General features: G+C 36.2%; 1 protein-coding gene across 1 annotated transcript in view; it reads right to left on the bottom strand.

Annotated features, from left to right (window-relative positions):
• Nucleotides 1-12,046, bottom strand: part of LOC119582295 (transmembrane protein 185B-like) — a 72,120-nt gene that overhangs the window by 57,575 nt on the left and 2,499 nt on the right. The gene's annotated exons all lie outside the window — the stretch shown is intronic.

Raw genomic sequence — 12,046 nt, 5'->3', positions numbered from 1 at the left:
AAAATTAAGCAACAAGTTTGATTAATCGTCGAAAAAACTTTCGCGAATTATTAGTTGCTTCTTGTTCCCATTCATACCGCTGTAGATGCTAAAATAATATTTGAATGATAATATGATCAAAGTCGACCTGGAATATCATAATGGGGTTTCAGTGCAAAACCTGAGATTATTCTGGTTCCACCGCGCTAATTTTAATCAAGAGAATAAGTATGTCACGCAATAATGCAAACAAAGTCATTAATGTGCACTCATATTTCAATGCCTGGAGTCGATCATGAGCAAACGATATCCTAGTCCTTTCTCATTAAAAGCAGTAAGACACAGCATAGTTATGAAGTTAACAGTATTCCATGCATATTTACTCATAGAGTATTCTCTGGCAGTCATTATCGCCGTAGACTTTTAGCTCCAAAATAATATGAATATCTTCACGTTTATATATTAACCCCCCTTTTAAACACTTTAAAATGAAAAGACTGAATATCGATGATAAGTACTGTATCTTCTTGTCATTATGTATAAATTTTCAGGGGTTGGGTTTCTTCCCTTTTAACACTACCCCCTTTAATTTTCTTGATATTAATTTTTTCGAGTTAAAAAAAACTGTTAATTATTTTTAAAAAGAAAATTTTATTCAGTATTATTTCAAAATTGGTATAATAATTCCTGAGTTTTATTTGTACATTTTTCTTCTTCAGATCCACTATTTTGGTTTTTTTATCATTCTCCCGGGGATGAAATTTAAAAAAAAATAAAACATGATAAAAATTGCAGAGATAAATATATAACAAGAAAAAAAGAGCAATTTTAATAGCATAAAATAAAACAGGTGCGACGGGTTTCCACAGAAGGGCCCTCTGTCCGAGGGATTTGGTTCCGCTAAAGAAGACAACATTTCCCCGTTCATTGTATGAAAAAAGGTGTGATGATGGTGTTTATTTCAGTACACACACACCCCGTCAGTTTCACCCCCTTCATCGTCATCCCCTTTTGTAGCTGAATTAGAGACGTGAGCTTTTGGGGTATGAAACGTAATTCATGTCCCCTAAAATTTCATGTTTATTTTTTGATTTTAATGCATTTTTAATCATATATAAATATATATATAATTAAATATATTTATATAATATATATATATAATATATATATAAAAATTTTTTTTTTTTTTTTTTTTTTTTTTTTTTTTTTTTTTCCCTCCTTCTCTCCCCCTCTCTCTTTCTCTCTTTCCTTTCTCTCTCTCTCTTCTTTCTCTCTTTTCCTCTCTCTCTCTCTCTTCCCCTCCTCTCTCTCTTCTCACTTCTCACTCTCTTCAAACTGTAAAACTTTGTAATGGTAAAATATCATTTTATTCACGCCTTCATCTTCAAAAACCTAGTCAGATTATGTGAACAATGAATAGAAGGTAAAAAACGAATGGCGTCCTTTAAGAAATATTCAGGTAAAAAGCACAGAGCATCTAAGTTTTAAAAGGTGCTTAGAAACTGAGGAGAGAGGGAAATTCGAGATTAGTTTTTCAACAGTCTTGCTGTGCAGCAAGAGAGGGCATAACTTTTTTGCCCGGATTCTTTTTTTTTCTAAGCAATTTCTGTAACTTTTCCCAAAACAATGAGTGTAGATGGGAAGAGCCTGAGTTTTTTATCAAAACAAATTTAAACACTTAAAACACATTTCATAAGACATACATATGCAGAGACATATAGCAACCCTTTATCATTGCCCCTTTAAAGGCGGGTTAAACAGATGCCCTTTAAAAGGGTTTTTCTATGCCATTTGGGGCCGATATATAAAACGGCGGTTAAAAGAGGAGTCGCGCCCTAGGCAGGCGGGAGAGGAAAAACCCTGGCAAAAGACATAGCAAGTTGCTGATGCAACCCCGTTTTTTTGCGGGATGTCGTCTTTGAACCCAAAAAATAAGACTCGGTAACCGCCCTTGGATCCTTAGCAGAGAAAGTAAAATAAAAATTTTCAAAAGAGAAATCGGTCTAAATTTCCTGTGTTACAGTTCGGAAAACCCTGAAGTTATTGTGTAAAAAAAAAAAAAAATCAATAGCAAAAACCCAAAAAATCACGCACACAGTTTAATTCAAATACGGCTCCCTCCCCCTTTATCTTAATAATCAGGTGGGCAAAATTTTTTACTTGGATATCAGCAGATTCGAATATATACAATATTTTCAGTAAAAAAAATAAAAGTTTTCAGGTCGGTGGTTTACAAACAGGAGTGAATAACGCGAAATTTTCCCCCCCTCATCGGGGTAAGTCCCCCCCGGGGCTCACACAAAAAGTGGGCCCCACATGATAAATACGCGCAATTATAAAAATTTAAATTAGTAGAAGGGGTTAACAGAGTCGAGGAAAATGTCTGTCCTAGGAGAAAAAAGAGAGAGAGGGGGGGACTGACTGACAATGCACTGCAAATGAAGAGCAAGGTTTTAAGAGAAAAAGAAAAAACAAGCAGGTAATAAGAAGACAGCAAGCGTATACACTAGCACAGAAAGGGGGCAGCGAACCCCTCGCAAAGAAAGAGACTGGCTAGGGAAAAAATCAGACAGACACATGATCATGACCAGTTGGAACAGCTCTTTCACATATAAAAACAAACGGGGTGACTAGATAGACAAAAATTGATTTTTAAAGACGCCTGCGTGGAGGGAAGAACGATAAAGTCTTACAAGAGCGGAATGCCAAGTGTTATATGGGGGATAATCATGACGAAAGCACATTTAATAGTGGAAACACTTTTAGTAACGAATAACAATGAGCATTGCAAACCTGGTACTACACATGCTAATTTCGAATATGACTCGTAAACATCAAAAAATATATAAACCCAATATTTTCCACGATGGCGAAAGTCCATTATCATACAGACCACAGAGTTTCAGCAAAAAACATATCGCTGAGAATTGTTTCCGGCAGTGTGAAGAATTTCACGAAGGGAAAGTTTAAGGCCAAAGCCCGGTTTTCTAAGCGCGTCTTCAACAATGTTGTTGTATGGGCTTTAAAAAATGAAGCCTATTGAGGCTTCGAGTTTTTTTGGGGTTGGAATTCACGAAAACGGGTACCCTTTTTGTAACATTACTTCCACTACTAGTATTGTTGTGTTTTTTATTTTTTATTGTAATTTTTGTGTTACTATACCATTTTCATCGCGATGATGTTGGTGATGATAAAATTTAAAGAAAATAATATTTGGGAATGGGATTAAACGAATGAGGATAGCAGAATAATAATTATAAGATAATATCATTGCTAATGATAATAATAAAAAAATAATAATAATAATAAGATGGGAAATAATAATTATTATATTAATATTTTATATTATTATATTTTTATTATTATTATTTTTATTTTTATTTTTATTATTAATTATTTTTTCATCTTTGGGAAGATAAAGAAATAATAATAAGATTTAAAAAAAAATAATAATAATAAAATAATAAAATAAAAAAAGATAATGAAATGATGCAAAAAAATAATGTAATTTTTATTATATTTTTATTTTGATTTCCATTATTTTTTATACTACTACTGCTAATACTACTCTATTGCCCTTATAATAAAGAAATAATAATACTAATAAACAATTATTTTTATCATTATTATATTATTTTATTTTATTATTTTATTTTTATTTGTTAGTATTTTTCATTATTTTATAACAATGATAATAAGATTTTTATTTTCATTATTATTATTTACATTTTTACAATTATTTTTATTTTTATTGTTTTTGTTTTGTGTTTTATTGTTTTTGTTGTTTTTTTATTTTTATTAAACAATTTTAAAAAAAACAATGATAAAAAATGCCTATGAGATGTAAAAATAATAATAATAATAATAATTAAAAATAAAATAATAATAATAATAATAAAATAATAATAACAAAATAATAAGATAATAAAAATAAAATAATAATAATAATAATAAAAATAATAACAATAAAAATAATAAACCCCCCTGAAGTACACATACATACAATTATAGATTAAAAAAAAAAAAATGGGGGGGGGGGATATAAAGCAAACACGACAGAAAATCTACTGTACAGTAGTCCGATATAGAACAAGATATCATACATGGTTTACTAGTCTGCAATTTACAAAACACGCACGTCCTGGGCCGATTTACGGGTCACGTCCTCTTTACGGCGTGGGGCATTTTAGCAGCAATTCCCCTGCCCGGGGTGTTTTGGGAGGGACTCGGACCCGGGCCGTCACTCGATACCCGCGTAAAGGCGGCCCCCAAACCGTCAACTCGGGTCCTGCCCCTGGAACTCCTCTTCGAGGTGGGGAATGAGTCCCCTTGAAGTGAGTCGCCTTTGGGTCTGTCTCACAGGAGAGGGATGAAAAAAGGGTTCCCAATAATGATGTCTATCTTAGGTGGAAGGGATCCCCCTCTGGTCTCTCCCCGGGGGTTCAAATTACCCATTGTTTGCTGGCGTGGCACCTGGCGCTGGGAGGGGAAAATCCTGGAGATTGAGGGATGCCGTGATGGTACGCCCTGCTTTACAACCCCCTTTTTTGGTGCCTTATTCTAGAAAGAGGGTGGTCTGTTTGGGCCCCGGTCAGGTAGTCAGTTTTCCCTTTTGGGGAGGAGGGTCAAGCAGTCAATGTCGCGTTGGACTAACTGGCCCCGTGAGTGAGTTTCCCCCTGTTGGACTCCGTGGGGGTGGGGGGCATGAGGGGATGAAAAAACTGCTCAATACATGGCAAAATTCCCCAAAACCCCTCACAAAAAAGAGATAATGATGAGGAGACAGACTCGAGGGGGGTCTTTGGAGATGCTGAGAAAAATCTGGTTGCATTCCGGGTTTCCCGAGACCAGGGTGATTTTCATGCCCAAAGACCAAAACTACCCGAATTTTCCCGCAGGAAACCAAGGAGCTTAAGATGGGAGGAAAATGTCTCTCTCTCACGAATCCAGAATAGGGAGTCAAGATGGTGCCACTTTACTTCCCTTTTTATGAGGGGATCGATCACCCATGGTCGTGGCTTCCCCAATGTGAAGGGGGAAAGCCCAACCGGGGAAGTCCCGGTGACCCCGAAAAAGGGCCCTTACTACCCATGATTTGGGGGACTGGGGTGTCTGTAGCAAGGCACACCACACCCAGGGTTCCCTAAGGCAACAAAGGGGTTCCCGCCCCCCAGGCATCATGCTTGGAGACAGGACAAAAGAAAAAAAAAGGGTTTCCTATTCCAAGAGGAAGGAACTCCTCCACAGCCCAACCGGGGTATCTCCAATAAAAAAGGGGTTCCGACCATTTTAAAAGGCAGAAAAAAGAACCAAGGAATAAAAGTTCAAAGAGCACTGAAAAGCCTCCCAAGAGACGATAATCCCTCTTTACAAGGAAGTATGACTGCTGTAGTACTGCAGTAGCAACGTTTTGGGGGAGGTCAAAGTGGGGAGGCGGAAAAGGCAGTCCGGCCCCATGAGGGAAATGGCCCAGACTGTTGCAGTTGAGGGGAAAGGGGAAACTGAACAGAGCCAAAGAGCCCCCCCCCCCCAGGAGAGACTCCCCTCTCCACTCCATACCCTCACAGTCAGAGCCAGAATAGGTGAACTGTGCAGCCAGGCCGGAACAAGCTGACCTTACCAGGTGAGAAAAAGAGAAAAGATACAAAACCCAAAGTGAAGGAAAAACCCAAACCACAAAAGTCAGAGCTCCCAAAGGCTCCCACCCCCCAGTGGACCCAGGATACCCTGAAAACACCCCAAAAACCAGAGAAGATCCCCAACCAGCGAGGATTTCACGGGAGTTGTCGGACTTCGTTTAAAAAACAGACTCTGAATCCGAATACAAAGACATTTATGTAACTCACCAAGTAACATTACAAGTCTAAGCATACTACAGGGGAAATCAGGCTTTAATACAAAGAACCACCCTCCACGAATAGTGCGATCAAGGAACATTGACACTGTCTTTGCCCCAGGAGAGTTAACAGGGGGGACTGTTGCTCCAGGGTATCACGTTTTCTGCTGTCAAGCACAGCTTGCAAAAAGATGGCTTGATCATTTGATCTTGTAAATTTCTTGCTGTTGAGATTCACCTGGCGGGAGCCCCCCAAGCTGTAAAATGTGTTAGAAAAGCCAGGTCTGTGACTGCGCACAAGACCAAGGATCACAGGGGGATTCAAGCATACCCCCCCATCCTGGCCCCCTGCATAGACGGATGCGGCGGCCATCAATAGCCAATGTGCTTGAGACCTTTTGAGATCGCTCTTTAATACCCAAACCCAACGCATGCAAGGAGGGGTCTTAGACCCGCCTTTGGGCCACGCGGCTCGGTGGAGAGAATTAGATGGTGTGTCGATGTCACAAGGATCATGATGGCACTGTTACAAACCTCATGCAGTGCCTAGCCACAAAACCCCCAAAAGCAAACCCAAAAGAGGGAAAAAAGATAACCCCAACTGGAAAACCCTTTTAGAAGTTTGGCCCATGCTTAGAGCAGTGAACCCCCACAGAGTGAAAATGTGGAAGTGCTTAAAAGCCAGACTTATCAGTCCTAAATCACGGGACTATACCTAAAATTTGGGCCCATGGCCCGGGAGAAAAAAGACGCCTGGACTTTAAGGGCGAGAAAAGGAAGTAAACCCACAGAGTGAAGCAGTCAGGGATCCCAAGGAAACTGCCAAAAGAGTCAGGCTGGAAGGGGTGTGAGTATTGCCCACCCGAATAACCTTACAGAGCTGTGGAAAACGGGTCAAGCGAGTACTATTGCTCAGCCCGAGGTGCACACACCAAACCCTAAATCAGAAGCAAACAGACGGGGCAGAATTTTGCGAGAAAAGCGGGAACAGTCCCCAGCTAAAATAAGGGCAAACTAAAAATGCCACAACCAAGCAGACTTCCCACATCAGGGAAGGGTACCCGAACCCCGAAAAATCAGATTTTATCTTTTCCGGGGGAAATAAGACAAAAACAAAGTCAGTTCTTGCCGCCCGGGTTTGATGGGATTTGAACCCAACAATAAAACCAGGTGGCAGGTGAGCAAATTTCCTGCAACTCATCAAAAAAGTCCTGGGGAAAAATTTCCCCTCTTCCCGGGTGGAAGAGGGCTATCATGTCCTATCCCCAAAACCAAAAAGGGGCCGGGGAAAAAACGCCCCATTTTTTCCTCAGCTCTCTGGGGAAGACGGCCGAGGGGAATGGTACTAAACCGCCCCAGGGAAAATGGATGAACATGAAATGAACACCTCCAGGGTTCACAAGGGGGACGAGCACAGAAAGCAAGCCACGTCTTTAAACACAACAGCACTATCACTTCGTGGTATTATTCCTCGACCCGGGGAAGGCTTTTTAATACAATATTGCTATTAGGGGACCTAATCAGAAGGGAATCAGAGGAAAGCTCTTGGCGGAAGGGAAAATTTAGGAACAGAATACGCAAAATCAGATTTCAAGGGCACCCACCAGCACATGCCCCTTGTAAAGGAAAAACCCCGGTTGGGGGCCCCGTCCAGCCCTTTTCAACACCCTAATGTCCCGTATCCTAAAAATAACCTCCCATGGGGGGCAAGATCATCTCCTATGCAGACGATCTCGCAATCATTTACTAGACCACACTGCCTAAGTAAAGCCAGCACTGTCTGGACCTTGTACTGGGGGGGTTTTAGGAAGGACTAAAGATCTCTGCAGCCAAATCCAAGCAAGGGTATGAGACACAATGTTCAAGGCACAAGTTGAGAATCCCGGGGGAAAGAATTTTGGTGGGGCCAGGGTTTAATGTTGGGATAAGACTATGGACCCCCTCCTTTTAAAAAAGGGGTCTTATATGGTTGATGAACCAAAGCAAGACTGTCTGATAGAGCAATGAGGGGGGGGGGAACACAAGGAGCTAGACATAAAGTACTAAGATCATTTATGCCATCCGTCCCCTTTTGGACTATGTTCGTCTCCCTGATTGCCACAAAGCCAAGATTAAGAGAAAAAAAAGGAGACAGTTCAAAATGAAACTGCCCAAAATCTCTGGGTGCCCCCAGGTGGACGAAGGTCCTCAATTCACATGGAGGCAAACCTTCTCCCCCTGGAATAAAAAATTTTAATAGTGGCAGCTCAGTTCTTTCAAAGGCCCCCAGGAGGACCCAGGAAAAAAACAAATTGAAAAAAAAATACTCAGAGCCTAGAAAAAGACCCCGAGTTGTTTTCAAAAACTTCTGGCTGCCCACTTTCCAAAGGGCTCCCCCCCCCGCCTTTTTTGAAGACCCGCCGGGGGGAAAACTTGATCGGTTCTTTGTTATGAGTTTCAAAGGGGAAATAACAAACCCCCGCCCAGTCTAAAGGCAGAAAAGAGGGTATTGGAACCTAGTATAACTCTTTAAGGGTGGAAAGTCGATCCCTTAAGCCACACAAGGCGCCGGTTTGCGCAAAAGGGTGCCACACAATTCATGAGGGGAAAAGAAAAACGCGTCCCCCCTAAGGTAGAGGCAGTTGGATAGGGAGCCCTAGCCCCCGGTCCTGGGGGAAGGAATGTATATACATACAGACTCCAGGGAGCCATGACGACAGCAAAGTACCCAAAGACAACATTTTACCTCCTGACCACGTCCCTTTCCTGGTACAAGGAAAACTTGTCAGGGAGAATAATAATCAAAACTGGGTCCTTAGCCACAAAGGTTCAGGGGAAGAGCTTGCTGACAGATAGTGACATTTGGAGGGGGAGCCCCCAAAACCCTAACATAAAACCGAGCCAAAAAAAAAATTTTGGCAGAAGTGTAATGCCACAGCCGTGCCTCCCCCTGCAGCTTTACAGAGAGGAAAAGAGATCCCCCCCCCGGCATATGGTATGAGCCCTGGGACTCTTGAAGGGAACAAAGAGGTAGCGAAGTCTTCTTCACAGAATCAGGGCTAGGGTTTTCCCTGCGTATGGAGATCATAGAGACTTTTTACTATGCGACAGGTGTTGCAGTATTGTACGACCCCGAACGCCACGGGTCTTTAATTAAGATTTGTGAGCACACGCAATTTTGAGGCAGCCCCCAGGCTGGTAAAGAGTTTAGCCGCAGCTTACAGCATGGCGGCAGGGCAGGGCAATCCGCCACCACGGAAAGCATAGAGGTCAGAGAATAAAATGGACAGTTTTAAAAGGAAAAGGGCCCGGGGCCATAGTATGGAATGCCCGGGCGACGCTAGATTTTCGCAAACTCAAACAACAAAACCAATCCGGCAGACTCCCCCTCAGGAGCTCATACAGGTGCTGATGTAAATACGGGTTCGTAAAGATTCGCCAAGACATTTGATCCCCCTTTTAAAGTTGCTCACTTGGACCACAAATGAGTACAAAAATCGCCATGAAAAATGGAAATTTTGTGGGAAAAATCAATCGCTCCCAAAACCCAAACCCTGATGATGAGGGTGTGATCATGATGATGAAACAATAAAGTTAATAAAAAATAGAAAATAAAAATATTATTTACTATCATTATAATAATTTTTATTTCTTGTTACAATGAAAATAACAAGATAAAAAAAAAACAGCAATGTAAAAGGACAAAATAACAAAAATAAAAATAAATAATTAATAATAAAGAAATAATAAATTTATAATAGTAATAAGATGAAATAATAATAATAATAATAATAATAATAAAATAAAAAAATTAATATAATAAAACGATAAAATATAATAAATAATATAAATAATAAAAAACCCAATGATAATGATAGTAGAAAAAAAAACAACAACAATATTTATAAAAATAATAGTGATAATAATAATAAATAATAATAAATAATAATTAATAATAATGATAATAAAATTATTATTATTTAAGGTAATAAAATAAAACAATAAAGATAAATAAAAATGAAAATAAAGGCAATCTAACTGTTGAGAAAAGGAAAAAATTTATTATTGTTTTTGTGTTGGGTTTTCTTATTTTTTTTTTCAATTATGTAATAACAGTATGGGAAAAAATAAAATAATTATTTTTTATTATTATTTCTATATTTTTAAATATATTTTACAAATTTTTATTACTACATTATTTTTATTATTAAATTATCATTATTATTTTTACATTATTGTTATTATAATTATTTTTATAGTTATTTTTGTTTTTTGTTGCTGTATGTAGTGTCATTATTACTATTTTTAAATCATTATTATTTTATTAATTATTAATTATTATTATTTATTATTATATTATTATTATTATTATTTTTATTATTTTATTATTATTATTTTTATTATCATATCATAAATTATTTTTTATATTTTTTTATTATTTTTTGTCCTATTTTTATCGTTATTATCATCATTAGCATATTATTATCAGCACCTTTATTTTTCCCACGTTTACATTGTTTTTGTTACTTATCACTATCTTTATTTTCTATTAGAAAATCAGGAAGAGTTTGGGGGCAACTGGGGGGGGCGAGTACAGATCTGGCATTGTTTAAAAAGAGCAACAAAAATGAGATAAAAATTTAAATAGTAACATATGTAACATAAAATATTAAAACTATTTAATCAAAATGAAAAAGACACTAACACAGACTTGAACAACATTCATTCAAGGAGGGCCCAACAACATGCGTTCCCGCGAGTCAGTGCTGTTTTTTGCGAAGACACAGGGCCCCCACGCAGGGGAAATGTATAAAATCAGTTGATAACGATTAATTTTCCTTTTAAATAACCATAGAATATTTACACACTGATGAACGTTTGCGGCACGGAAGCGAAAAGGTCATGTGAGGTTTTGTCATGATTCGCCGCAAGGGGGGGTGACGAGGACCCGGGAGGGGTTTTTCATTTTTTTGGTTAACTTTCATTTCCGCAACAAATTTCTTTGATATGCATATAATAATATAATTTTTATATATAATATATAATATATATATATATATAATAAATAGTATATTGTAATACATAGAATCTGTATGAATGGAAGAAAAACCCACAATTTCAATAAATTTAGTTTTTGCATTGTGGGTTTTTCTTTCATATAGTCATAAATACATCGTGCACATAAATGTAATATATAAAACAAACATAACTATATTATATATATAAAATAATATATAATAATTTTATATATAAATAATTTAAGTAATACAAATAAATAAATAAATATTTTATATATATATATATATTTAATAATGTTATTATGAATATACAATGTACATATGGTTATTATAATATATAAAATATAATAAATATATATATATATAATATATATAATTTTAAAGGTGTGGTGGTGTGTGTGGTGTGTGGTGTGTTTTTTGTGGGGTTTGTGTGTTTTGGGGTGTGTGGGTGTGTGTGTGTGTGAATATTATATTATATAATATAATTTTAAATATATAATATATATATATATATATATGTTATAATTAAAAACAAAACATATTATATATAATACAATATAAATATATAATATTATATATATTTTAAAATATTTTTTTTTTAAATTATATGTAACATATACATATATAATATATATATATATATATAAAATATAATATATATATAATATAAAATACACATAAACACATAAAAAGGGGCATAAAATTTATATATATATATATTATTATATATAATTATTATATATATATTTAATAATATTATATATATTATATATTATATTATTTTATATATATTATTTGTGGTGTGTGTGGTGTGTGGTGTGTGTGTGTGGTTGGTGTAATAAACATACTATATTATATATATATAATATATATTTTTATATATATATATATATATTGTGTGGGGTGTGTGTGTGTGTGTGTGTTTTTGGTTGTATGTATGTTTTTTATATATATATATATAATATTATTAATAAATAATTATTTATATAATTTTAATAAAAAAATATAAATAATATATATAATATTTACACACCATAATAATACTTTACATAATAAACTATTATAAAAATATATTTAATATATATATATTTTAATAAATTTTATATAATATATATGTTGTTGGGGTGGGGGGTGTGTTTTTGTGGTGTAAATATAGATAGATAGATAGATAATAGATAGAAGTAGATAGATAGATAGTAGATATAGATATAGATATATAGATACATTTTTTTAA

Source organism: Penaeus monodon, chromosome 2 (genome assembly GCF_015228065.2).
Source record: "Penaeus monodon isolate SGIC_2016 chromosome 2, NSTDA_Pmon_1, whole genome shotgun sequence".
Lineage (NCBI taxonomy): Eukaryota > Metazoa > Arthropoda > Malacostraca > Decapoda > Penaeidae > Penaeus > Penaeus monodon.
This window is presented reverse-complemented; position numbering and strand designations above follow the sequence as displayed.